This window comes from Podarcis muralis, chromosome W (genome assembly GCF_964188315.1).
Source record: "Podarcis muralis chromosome W, rPodMur119.hap1.1, whole genome shotgun sequence".
Taxonomy (NCBI): Eukaryota; Metazoa; Chordata; class Lepidosauria; order Squamata; family Lacertidae; genus Podarcis; species Podarcis muralis.
The window spans coordinates 3,185,255-3,198,463 of record NC_135674.1 but is presented as its reverse complement, the minus strand read 5'-3'; positions in this window follow the sequence as shown (position 1 = coordinate 3,198,463).

The window sequence follows — 13,209 nt, the reverse complement described above, 5'->3', positions numbered from 1 at the left end:
GACCTCCATGTTTAAAGGTGGAGCTCAAATCTTGTTTCTTAATCCTTTTAAGTCCAAATGTCCCAAGAGCTCCAGCTTCCGCCTTGATCAGACTTATAGTCCATAGATCTTCAGATCCCCACAAAAGGAGATCTTTCCATTCTTCATTTCTAAGTTCAAACCAAGTTTTCCTCTTCCAATCCTTATTTTCTTTTATATCCATCTTGACAGGCCTCCGGCTCTCATTTGCCTTCTGCAGCATTGCAGCCCCTCCTTTCTGCTCCTCCTGTTCAGCGTATATCTCTTCCTCTTCTTCCTCAATTTCCTCTAGTTTCTTTTCTTGTTCAGCTGCCTGGGTTTTGTACATCAAGTCCTTTTCCAACTCAGTGGATACATTTGCTGTTGACTTCAAATTTATGGCACTTGTAGACAAAACATGACCTTGCTCATACATCCTTCGCAACTTTCCCATCAGAAAAGCAACCTCATCCAGGTCAGCCAGTATTTTCCGACCTATTTCCATTCTTGTAATGTCCCTGAACCCCCTCTAGAGGGATTCTGGTTATTTAGTATTCCTTTCACTTCCAATCCAAAAGTCAAGTTAATTTGTTTCGGTCCTTCTTTATTTTCAGCAACTTGTAGCTATATTGTATCTAATATAACCGGCAAGAACATCAGAAATAAAGTTTTCTATTTTTTCCGACTTTGACAGCCAATTTGACAGCTGTCAAAATCTTCTGTGTCTCCTCAGCAGGCTCCTCTCGCGGATCACTCCCGGTCCCGGGAGGGGTGGCACTTTAATCAGAAAGTTAGCTCTTATCCTCCAGCACAGTTACTTATACTTTCAATCCGTGGAATTAATAACTTTTATCCAAAAAGAAAAAGACTCTTCTCTCGACCTTAGTTGTCCAATCCTTGCTTTAAAATGTTTACAATGGGGGGGGAGACGGACTTCCTCTTTGCACCTCCCCCGCTCGTACCGAATCCAAAAAAGAAAAGTTTTTAGTCCAATTTCCAAATTACTCACGGGTTGTTGTTCTTAGTTTTAAGTCCAAATTTTCAGAAGAAGAAGTCAGCGCTCTCCGACGAATGGCATGCGGCTTCGCTCGGCAGGGGAAGCAGTAGACTCACAGCACCGCGCCACTCCCCGTCACCCGCTCCGTAGCCTTTAAAAAGGCTCCTTTGCGGGTCGGGAGGGCGCAAACGGTGCCCGCCGAGTCACTAGGTCCACGGGCATCCGCGCCCGTGGTTTTTGAGGGTCCCCGCGTCGCCAGCGCAGCAGAACCCAACCCCTGTCGAGCAGATTCCCTCCGGAGCTCGGAGGGAATCCGCCATTCGGTGATGGCGCCAACCCGGAAGTCCCTAGATAACCACCCTGGCTTCTTTAGGCACCTTCCATGTTTCCGTCTCATTGGTATTGCCTGAAGTTGTGCTTTTACTATCTCCCTCTTAACAAACTCCCAGCCATCATGAACTCCCTTTCCTTTTAGTATTACTGTCCATGGGATCTCACCCAGCACTTCCCTAAGTTTTATGAAGTCGGCTTTCTTAAAGTCGAGAAATTGAGTCCTAGTATGCTTGGCTGCTCCTTTCTGCTGTATAGTAAATTTCAGAAGAGCATGATCACTCGCGCCTAATGATCCTTCCACTTCTACCCCACTAACCAGGTCATCAACATTGATTAGGACCAGATCTAAAATGGCTGTTCCTCTTGTTGCTTCTCCCACTTTCTGGACAATGAAGTTGTCTGCAAGGCCAGTGAGGAATCTGTTTGACCTTATGCTCTTGGCTGAGTTTGACATCCAACAAATATCCGGGTAATTGAAGTCCCCCATTACTACTATCTCCCTTCCTTTTGCATGCTTGGCCATCTGTTACAGGAAGGCATCATCTATGTCCTCCGTTTGGCTTGGGGATCTATAGTAAACTCCCACAATGAGGCCTCTGTTATTCTTCTCTCCCTTAATTTTGACCCAAATGCTCTCACTTTGGCTTTGAGGTTCTAAATCTTGGATCTCTTCACAGGTATACACATCCCTGACATATAACGCCACTCCTCCTCCTTTCTTGTCTGGTCTGTTTCTCTGAAATAGATTGTATCCCTCCATTATTACATTCCAATCGTGGGACTTATCCCACCAGGTTTCAGTGATGCCTATTATGTCATATTTAGGTTGCTGTACCAAGAGCTCAAGATCATCTTGTTTATTTCCCATGCTTTGCGCATTAGTGTACAGACATTGAAGTCCATTAATCATTCCCCCGTGTCTCTTATTTAAGGATTTTTTTCTCCCACCACTAGGTCTGCGTGCTGTTTGCTCCATTTGGTCTATGACATTTGGATGATCATCTTCATCAATTGATAGACTCCTACCTTCAGGAGCACTGTCTCCCTCCCCCACATTAGTCAGTTTAAAGCCCTCCTGATGAGGTTTCTGAGATTTTTGGCAAAAACATTCCCCCCAACCGTTGTGAGCTGCAGCCCATTGCTTGCCAGAAGTCCATCTTCAAGAAACTGCAGTCCGTGATCTAAGAATCCAAACCGTTCCTGTTTACACCATTTGCGAAGCCAGCTGTTCACTTCCACTATTTTTCCCTCTCTCCCTGGGCCACGTCGTTCAACTGGGAGGACAGATGAGATGACAATTTGTGCATTTAATTGCTTCAATTTCCTGCCCAGAGCCTCGTAGTCTCTTTTGATCTTCTGGAGGCTATTGCTTGCAGTGTCATTGGTTCCCACATGAACCAAGAGGAAGGGGTATTTGTCAGTGGGTTTTATGATTCCTTGCAGTCGTTCAGTTACATCTTGGATCTTAGCCCCGGGGAGACAGCACACCTCCCGAGACATCTTGTCAGGCCCACAGATCACTGCTTCTGTTCCCCTCAGTAGGGAATCCCATATCACCACTACACGCCTCCTCTTAGGTTTGGTCGGGGTTCTTCCGTGAGCTGTCCGTTCCAAGGTCGCCTGCACATTCCCTGAGGACTGACTTTGCTGCTCGTCTTCATATACCTGATCGACTGTAATGAGGGAGAGATCCTCAAATGGAGTCTGTTCTTCGTCTTCCATGCTAGGGGAGCCTTGCAGAAGAATGATTGAGAGGACTTACTTACAAAGGCTCAACTATCAAGCAGGATCTGTTTTAGAGTCGAATTTGTACGTCGGGATGAACTTGATCTCTCCCTCTGTGAAATCAGCAAAAGCTGTCTTTTGGGTACGCTGAATGTTTAGCTAAAGCCAAAAATAAACCGCTTATCAGCAGAGAAGCAAAAGACCCCCTGTTGCCTGACAATGGAGTCTATTAACAGCCACTGTTGTGCTGGAAGACCAAGGTGAAGTACTAGTAGGCTAAAGTTAAAGGTAAAGGGACCCCTGACCATTAGGTCCAGTCGTGACCGACTCTGGGGTTGCGGCGCTCATCTCGCGTTATTGGCCGAGGGAGCCGGCGTACAGCTTCCGGGTCATGTGGCCAGCATGACTAAGCTGCTTCTGGTGAACCAGAACAGCACACAGAAACAGCGTTTACCTTCCCGCCGGAGCGGTACCTATTGATCTACTTGCACTTGGACGTGCTGTCGAACTGCTAGGTTGGCAGGAGCAGGGACTGAGCAAGGGGAGCTCACCCCGTTGCGGGGATTCGAACCACCGACCTTCTGATCGGCAAGCCCTAGGCTCTGTGGTTTAACCCAGAGCGCCACCCGCGTCCCTACTAGTAGGTTAGCCAAGTGCAAAAAAAGGGGTATACCTGCTGAAATCCTCACAATGCTGCAGAACTACAATTCCCATCATCCCTGATTACTGGCCATGATGGCTGGAGCCAACAGGAACTGCAGCTCAGTAACATCTGGCAGACCACAGGTTAGCCATACCTCCAATAGACAATGTTATATGTACCAATAATCCATACAAACTGTTAACAACCACCAGAATACACCCCCGACACTATGAGCAACTGCAAAACCATCCTTTTGCATCCTACGTTGGCTCCCAGGACGTTTCTGAGCACAATTCTCAGTGTTGGTGCCAACCTTTAAAGCCCTAAATGGCCTCAGCCCTGAAAGAGTGTCTCCATCCCCATTGTTCAGCCCAGGCATCAGGGTCCAGCACCGAGGGCCTTCTGGCGGTTTCCTCACTGTGAGAAGCGAAGTTACAGGGAACCAGGCAGAGGGCCTTCTGAGTAGTGGCACCTGCCCTGTGGGACACCCTCCCGTCAGATGTCAAGGAGATAAGTAACTATACAGCCTTTAGGGAAGTTTTTAATGTTTTATGATGGTTTTGCATATGTTGGAAGTCTGAGGCTGCCCCCCTTGCCTTCCTTGCAGCATCCTTCTCAAAGGGCTAAGGCATGACTACGCTCACAGAGTTTAAATCCACCGTAAGGTGCAGCAATCAGGCCTCTGTTTCAACACAAAATACCGATGATCCTTATGCCAAGTGGGAGAAAGGTCGTCAACATGATGAACACACAAAGCTTGGAGAGAAAAATGTAAAACAAAAAGCACCAGCAATTTAATTGGACTTAATGGAAGTCTCTGCTGCTAAGAACATGTGAGCAACGCAGATTTTCCAGACAGATGCAAAACCTAGAGCAGGAAACCTTAGACCTTTAGATATTGCTGGACAGCAGCTATGCTGGGGCTGATGGGAGTCCAACAACATCTGGAGCGTGTGCTGAGCTAGGAAAGCCCTCTAACTGGGAAATTGCAGAGCAGTCCTACTTATTCCAAGGCAACCCTCCAACTTAATTAGGACTTGCTTCTAATTCAGGTTGCACAAACCTGCAACCTTAAAAAGCATTTGTAGAAGTCACAGTCATCCTATGTTATAGCTACACTTTGCTCCTAACTGTCTGAAAGTGGTTTCTCTAGCCTAGGCTGGGGTATCCCAGACAAAGGAAATAAACAGGGCAATATCCTAAACCACCACATATAACACAAAGATGTCTCTCACCTGGTCGTAGGTCAGAAGTCTCTGAAGCTCATTTTTAGTGATCAGATGACAATGCTGGAAAAAAGCAAAGAAACCACAGCTACAGGCTAGCTCACGGGGTCGGAGGTCGGGGGGCAGCCTGCTGCCACTTCCTGCAATATGTAGTAAGACTGATAACTAGGATTGGGCAGTATGATCATATTAGGCTAGTGCTCTGTGAAGTAGACTGGCTCTTGAACTGCTTCCAGGCCCAATTCAGAGCATCCCATTTGGCCTTTCAAGTGTTTCAAGGTTTGGGAAAAGGGTACCAGAAGAAGGCCCACTTATTTTTGCACTCCCTCTCCACTGACTGGAATCCCTTTCCCAGGGAACTCCTGCTCTTTCAAGTATGGCAGGGCCTTTTCAGTCATGGCACCCGACCTTTCAGAATAATCTCCCAAAGAGGTTCACCTGGCCCCTGCTTTGATGTCCTTTCAGCAAAGACTTTTAGAATTTCCCCTGGTTCTTTAATTCATGGGCAGGGCGCTTGTGGCCCTCCAAACCCTGCTGTAGTACACAGGAACATAGGAAGCTACCTTATACTGAGGCAGGCCATTGACCCATCAAGCTCAGGACGGACTACATGGACTGGCAGCAGCTTTCAGGCAGAGATCATGCCCAGCCCGATCTGCACACACTGGTGACTGAGCCTGGAACCTTCTCCGTGCAAAATGGCCGCTCTGCTTTCGCGTTACTGCCCTTAACAAACTGCAACTCCCACCCCGATCACTGGAGAAGTTGCCCACATTTGCTATAATCTAATCTAATACATCTCTGCCACTCGGTTTATGTTGCTCTCTACTGGCTGCTCTAGTAGAAACCTTAGTGGAGCAGCTGCAGCAGCAGGGATCGCCGACACTGCACCCTCCTGGTGTTGCTGAAGTGGAACTCTCATGAGCCCCAGTCAGCAAGGCCAATTCTTTTTTTTTTCCCCCAGTACATTTTTATTCAAATTACACAAAGAAAATATACAAATAAACATACCAATAAGCATATCAGTATACATATAAGTACATATTTACATAATTTATTATTTCCCTTCCCCAAATTATACAAAAAATCATAAAAAGAAAAAGAAAATCATAATATTTCGGGCTCTGCCGAGCCCTGGACTCCCCTCCACCCTTTTGGTAAGTATCAAATAAATTCCACAATCACGTATTTTGTTTTTATTCTTAAAAGTTAATCACTCACTGTTAGATTTATTCCAACCCCGCCAGTTTCCTCTACAAATTGGTTCCGATATAATTCCAATATTTATTCCAATTTTCATGAAATTTCTGTTCATCTTGGTCTCGTATTTTACCTGTTAGTCTAGCAAGCTCGGCATAGTTTACCATTTTGACCTGCCAATCCTTTATACTGGGTATGGTTTCCGTTTTCCAGTTTTGTGCCAACATAATTCTTGCGGCTGTGGTGGCATAAAGAAATATGTTCTTATCTTCTTTTCTAATTTCTTTACCCATCATTCCTAGCAGAAAGGCTTCAGGTCTTTTGGGAAAGGTGTATTTAAGTATTTTTTTAAGCTCGTTATAAATTAATTCCCAAAAGCCTTTCACTTTATTACATGACCACCACATGTGATAAAAGTTGCCTTCTGCTTCACCACATTTCCAACATCTTTTATTCTTTAACCTATACATTTTAGCCAATTTCACCGGCGTGTGATACCACCTATATATCATTTTCCAGATATTTTCCCTCAGTGCCATACACGCCGTAAACTTTATACTACTGTTCCACAGTTCCTCCCACCATTCAAAGTCAAGATTATGGCCGATGTCTATTGCCCATTTAATCATTGCCTCCTTCACCTCCTCGTCTTTTGTGTACCACTCCAGTAGCATATCATATATCCTGGACAGTATTTTATTTTTACTTTCGACTACCTCCACGTGGAACTTAGATTTTTTATCTTCAAAACCCAGTTTCTTTTTATCTTCTTTTAACAAATCATTCACCTGGTGGTATTGCAACCAGCCAGTGAATAAGTTTTTTATCTCTTCGTAGGGTCTAAGTTTGTTCCCTTGTTCTGTTTTACTTATAAGTTCTTCATAGGCGGCATTCTTGTCTTCCATATTTGTTTTCCTAATCGTTAACACCTCTAATGGTGAGATCCACCAGGTAGTCTTCCTTTCCAGGAGATTTTTATTTCTCTCCCATACCTGGTATATTGGTCCCCTAAAAATATGATTTAGGAAGCCCCTATGAACCTTCACCTTTTCGTACCACAGGTACGAATGCCATCCGTACCTGTTATTGAAGCCCTCCAAATCTAGTATATCTCTATTTTCCAATCTTATCCAGTCTTTTAGCCACAATAAAGACGCAGCTTCATAATATAGACTCAGGTCCGGTAAGGAAAAGCCTCCTCTTTCCTTTTTGTCTACCAATATTTTCATTTTTATCCGCGGTCTTTTTCCCTGCCAGATATATCTTGCCAGGGCTCTCTGCCATTCCTTACACTGCTTTAAACCTTTAAGTACAGGGATAGTTTGAAATAAGAACAACATTCTGGGCAGAACATTCATTTTGACAACCGCTATCCTCCCCAAAAAGGATAGTTTCATCCTCCCCCAAATTTCCAGGTCTTTCTTTATATTCCTCCATGTGGCCTCGTAATTATCCTTATATAAATTTATGTTTTTTGTCGTAATCCACACTCTGAGATATTTCACTTTTTTAGTTGTCATAATTCCCGCCCTTTGTTCTAGATCTGTCGTTTCTTCCTTAGTTAAGTTTTTAACCAGCATTTTAGTTTTATTTTTGTTTACCTTGAGTCCTGCCACAGCACCAAACTCTTCAAATATTTGTAGGGCTTCTTTTACGCTATTCTTTGGGTCCTCTAGTGTTAGTACAATGTCATCCGCAAAAGCTTTGATTTTGTATTCCCTCTTTCCAACCTTAATTCCTTTAACCTCTGTTGCTTCTCTCAGTCTCTTATTGAGTATTTCTAATACTGTTATAAACAATAGAGGGGACTGGGGGCAACCTTGTCTAGTCCCTTTATGTATATTAAAAAATTCCGTTGTAGTATTATTTATTACCAGTTTTGCCTTTTGTTCATGATAAATTGCTTCTATGCCTCTTCTAAATTTTTCTCCCATTCCCATAAATTTCAAACTTTTCATCAGGAAGCCCCACGAAATATTATCAAATGCCTTTTCGGCATCTATGAATACCAGGGCTGCCTGTTTATCTATTTTGGTGTCCAAATATTCAATAATGTCTATCACATTTCTTACATTGTCCCTTAGTTGTCTCCCTGGAAGGAATCCCGTTTGATCTTTATGAATTCTGTTGTTTAAAACCTTTTTTAATCTTTCTGCCATTACGTCAGCAAACAGTTTATAATCATTATTTAATAACGAAATTGGCCTATAATTCTTTACTTCCAGAGCATCCACATCTTTTTTAGGAATCAATGTAATATATGCTTCCTTCCAGGTATTCGGGATCCTTCCCTCTTTTATTATATTGTTCATCACTTCACATAACATTGGTGATACTTGGTCACTTAATATTTTGTAGTATTTAGCCGGAAGGCCATCCGGCCCCGGCGCTTTCCCAGATTTCATCTTTTTTATAGCCTCCTTTATCTCTTCTTGTGTAATGTTTTGATCTAATAGCTCTTTTTCTTTTTTTGAGATCTGTTGCAGATGGTGTTCTTGTAAGAAGCAATCTATTTCATAATCTGTTTCCTTTCCTCTTTTATATAAATCCTTATAATACTTTTGAAATATCTTTTTTATCTCTTTTGGTTCCTCTACCATCCTTTCTCCTTCCCTTATCTTACAAATCACATTTTGTTTCCTTCTTTCTCTTATTTGCCACGCCAAATATTTCCCTACCCTATTTGCTGATTCAAAGTTCTTCTGTTTCATCGTTTTAATTTTCCATTCAATCTCTTGGTTGATTATTGTAGAAGGCCAATTCTTAGCGATTATGGGAATTTTGGTCTATCAACATTTGGAGAGCACTATGCTGCCTGCCATAAAGAAGGCTGATCACCGAAGAATTGATGCTTTTGAATTCTGGTGCCGGAGGAGACTCTTGAGAGTCCCATAGACTGCAAGAAGATCAAACCTATCCATTCTGAAGGAAATCAGCCCTGAGTGCTCACTGGAAGGACAGATCCTGAAGCTGAGGCTCCAATACTTTGACCACCTCATGAGAAGAGAAGACTCCCTGGAAAAGACTCTGATGTTGGGAAAGATGGAGGGCACAAGGAGAAGGGGACGACAGAGGACGAGATGGTGGGACAGTGTTCTCGAAGCTACCAGCATGAGTTTGACCAAACTGCGGGAGGCAGTGGAAGACAGGAGGGCCTGGCGTGCTCTGGTCCAGGGGGTCACGAAGAGGCGGACACGACTAAACGACTAAACAACAACAAATGCTGCCTACCCTGAGCTACACACAGGCAGGAAAGTTACAGAAACATGATTCAATTTGCTTCTCCAGATAGCGGAGACCAGCAAGTTACATCAGCCAAGGCTCTCTCCCTCCCTCTCTCCCGCCAAGCCCTCAAAACACACTCGTGTTTCATGATTGTCAGCGGCGGCAGACCCTGGTCAGTGGGCAGGAAGCTCATCTGGGCACAGATATCCTTGTAATCCTGGTTTCGGTGCTCAAAGTCTTCCACGTGGGCAGCAAGGTGGGAATTGACCATGCAGAAGCTGGTATTGTTGCAGACAAGCCTCACGGCCACACACCCCTTGTTACCCTGCAAGGGGGGAGCAAAGATGGCTGTTAGTGAGCAAGCAGGAAAGAGGGGGGAACTGGTTGGCAGAGATTAGAAAAACAGATAGACAGACAGAAAGATCGATGTAGGGAATTCCGCTGTCAGGGTCTACTCCCCATCTTCCCCATGATGCCTCTGCCCACTGTCTCCCTCATCACTTCCTTGATGCGGCTGAGCTGGTCCTTCCTGAGAAAGATGAGCAACATCATTCCGACTAGACGCACCAGCTGCACCTAGAAGATGCAAGGTACTGGGATGTCTACCAGCTCTGTTCATTGCTTGCTGTCCTGGGCCGGCTGGATGCAGATAGGAGTGGCAGGGGGAACCAACTGGGGATCCCCCAAGGGAAGAAGGCTCAGAGCCAGGGAACTGGTGTGGGGTCGTCCGAGGGAGAAGAGGGAGCAGACTGTGAGCAAGAGGAGGTGTTGGAAACTGAAGAGGCAGGAGGGCAGGAAGATTCTGTGGCAAACAGCAGCCCAGAATCCCAGGCAGAAGTGGAGGCTGGAGGCGGGGGTCAAGAGGCAGAGCTCAGGCAGGCTGCTGAAGAAGCCAGGGGGTCTCCCCATCCTGCTGCGATCAGCTCCCCTCCCTGCTGGTCTCCCAGAACACAGAGAAATTAAGAGGAGGGAGCAAAGACAGGCAAGGTGTCAGAGTCTCAGGTTGCTTGGGAAGGACCAGGGGGAGGAGGAGACTTCAGAGAGTGGTGGGAGGGTAGCAACCTTCAGCCTTCACAACTACCTCACTGGGGCAAGACCTGTTGGGAAAGGTTTCTGTGATCACGAGGCCTGCACGGTTTGGGTTTCTTTGAATAAAGAATGTTGGCTTCTTTTGAATAAAACACCACTGACACCAGGTGTTTTTTCTTGCTGACCTCCTCCTCCTCCTCCTCCTCACTCCAGCTCCTGACAGCTGTCTGGCTGCTGAAGAAATGGGTGGGGCTGGACTTACTTTCTTGTACTTGGATTTGGAACGCAAAGCCTTTTCCACAGCTGTCAGCCACTCTTGCTCCTTTGTCGAGTCCAAGTAGAAGAAAGCCTCTGCGCTCAGGTCCAGCTCCTGGAACCGAATGCCAAAGTGCCAAAGAGAAGGATGTGGAACTGCAGGAATAGGACTCCAATCGGAATAGACGTGCTGGTTAAATATGCAAAGACAACAGGAGTGTGCAAGGGCAGGCAAGATCAAAACCAAGAACAAACAAGTAATACCAGCCACTTCTTCCTCAGCTTAGCTATTCGGGGCCCCAAAGGAGCTTTGCTAATGAAAGAAAAAAAGCTTTTTCCTTGTATTTTTTAAGATGTGTCAGCCAGCCTGATATCTAAGCACTATCCCAGTAGCCACAGGCAACCAGAAATTCTTTGAAGGCAAGTGAGTTGATTGATCTCTGCATTCTTCCTTCACCTGGCAACCTGGTTTCCAGGCTGGCTTTCCGGGAGCAGAAAACCACCTGTCAGATCTGCTGTGCCAAGCTTGTTTGCTAGAAGATTACCCCGTAACACCCTTGTCCTCTTTGCAAACCTCCTAAATGGCTAGCCTTCTGTGTTTCCATGCTGGCCATGAAGGAATGGGCATTCCCCACTCTGAAAACAGCACAGAAATACAGCCTGTCTAGTAAAGGGGTAAAAAGAGCAAGCTAAACAGCCTCTGTAAAACAGATTTTTCTATTCATGACAGTAGGAGGGCAGTTATATGCAAGACTGTATTCAGTACTGTTCGTGCCTGCAAAGCTTTCGGGACAGACATACTCCGACCCTTCCAACCAGTGCCCCCTAACTTCCAGCTGAAACCAGGTACCTTTTTCATACCACAAATGTTCTTCAGTGGTGAACCATGGCATCTCAAATTCCAGGGGAGCCCTGTACCATGCCAAAATTCAGTGCCCCACGCCTCTCAACGTCTATTCAACATCATAGTTGCGGTGTCCCCTGTGGGGCCCACAAGGCTTCACGCCAGTGTGACCAAACCAGTTGCACTCCCCTAAATCCATCTAAATGTAATGGGGGTGGGGGATTTGTCCCACTTAAGTTGCACTTTATAGCTCAAGAGGGCCCCTCTGGCTGATAATAATATAGTAGCACAGGGGACGCATCACAGAACAAAATGACATGTAGTTGGTCCACCACAATTGCAAGATTATTGCATCCTTCAGGAATGGTGTGTCCAGCTCCATCTGAGTCATCATCCAGGCACGCTGTGGAGCTGCATGGATGAGAGATGGGCATCTTCGGCCAGTCAGGGGTGAAGAGCTGGCAAGATCCCCTGTACTGAGCAGAAAAGCAAACTCTTTGGCCTCCAAGATCTCTCCCAAGTCTCAGCAGCCCTCACTGTGAGCCATACTAGAGGAATTTTGTCCTGCTTTTGCTGAGCTACAACACAGGAGCGCACCCCCAGGGGGCCATGATGTGGTAACCCTGGCGAAGCATTGCAGAGCAACTGAGAAAGCAGAATGATGTTTGCGTGGACAGTCCATTAGAAAGCTGCACTATTATTGCATCGATAGCACATTGCAGAATACGGCCCCCCTCCAGGCAACAACATCCGCCTGGAGGCACAGTAGCTTTCATTTCGAAGGTTGTGGTTTTACATCTTCCTATTTATTTATTTATTTATTCAAAATTATTGATTTATTTCATAAAAATTATACACTACCAGATGGTAAGAAACATCAAAGCCGTTTACAGAAAGATAAAACCATAAAATCAGGAAAAACCTACAGTACATTAAACGCTGAAGAAGTGAATACCAGAATAGATCAGAACTCACTCCCAAGGTAAGGGGAAGAGACATGGCTAAGATGGCAGGACAGCTTACTCTATGGTGTTAACCCCTTCATGCACTAATTAGACGGAAGCATGTTGGTTATATGAGACTGGTTATCCCGCACAACATGCTCTCACGCAACCCATGCCCTCCAACTGAAAACCCATTTCCTGGACAATATCAACATTGTGTTTTGTGCCTGTGAACTGCACAGTGAATATTTTGATTAGAAAAGAAAACAGCCCGGTGTTTCAGCTTCTCAGAGTTGTTTTATTCAGTGCGCTGCTACAGCTTGTCACACCCAAATCCTCCAAAGGAATCTGCCAAAGTGCTTTTCCAGGCAAAAGGGGGCAGAGGGAGAGAAACCAAGAACCTCAAATTCACTAGACCAGGGATGGGGAATTGTGTGGCCCTCTAGATGTTGTTGAATTCCATCACCCCTGACCGTCGGCCATGCTGGCTGAGGCAGAAGGCCATTGGATCTGGCAATATCTGGGAGCCCACAAGATTCCCAGCCTCCGCCCTACACAAACAACCAGGCACTCAGCTGTGCGGCACACCTCTTACCGGAGGGAGGGTCACTCCAGAGGCAGCTGTGGCATGAGGGTGCTGGATCATGCCTTTGTGGGCACATCTGAGGATTAAAGAGGACCTCCTAGGAAGCGTGCTTGGAGATCTTCCTTACCACGTGGCTCTCTGGCAAAAACAGAACAGTACTAACGGCCATATGGAACCACACCTCAAAGCTGGATCAGACTTCCCA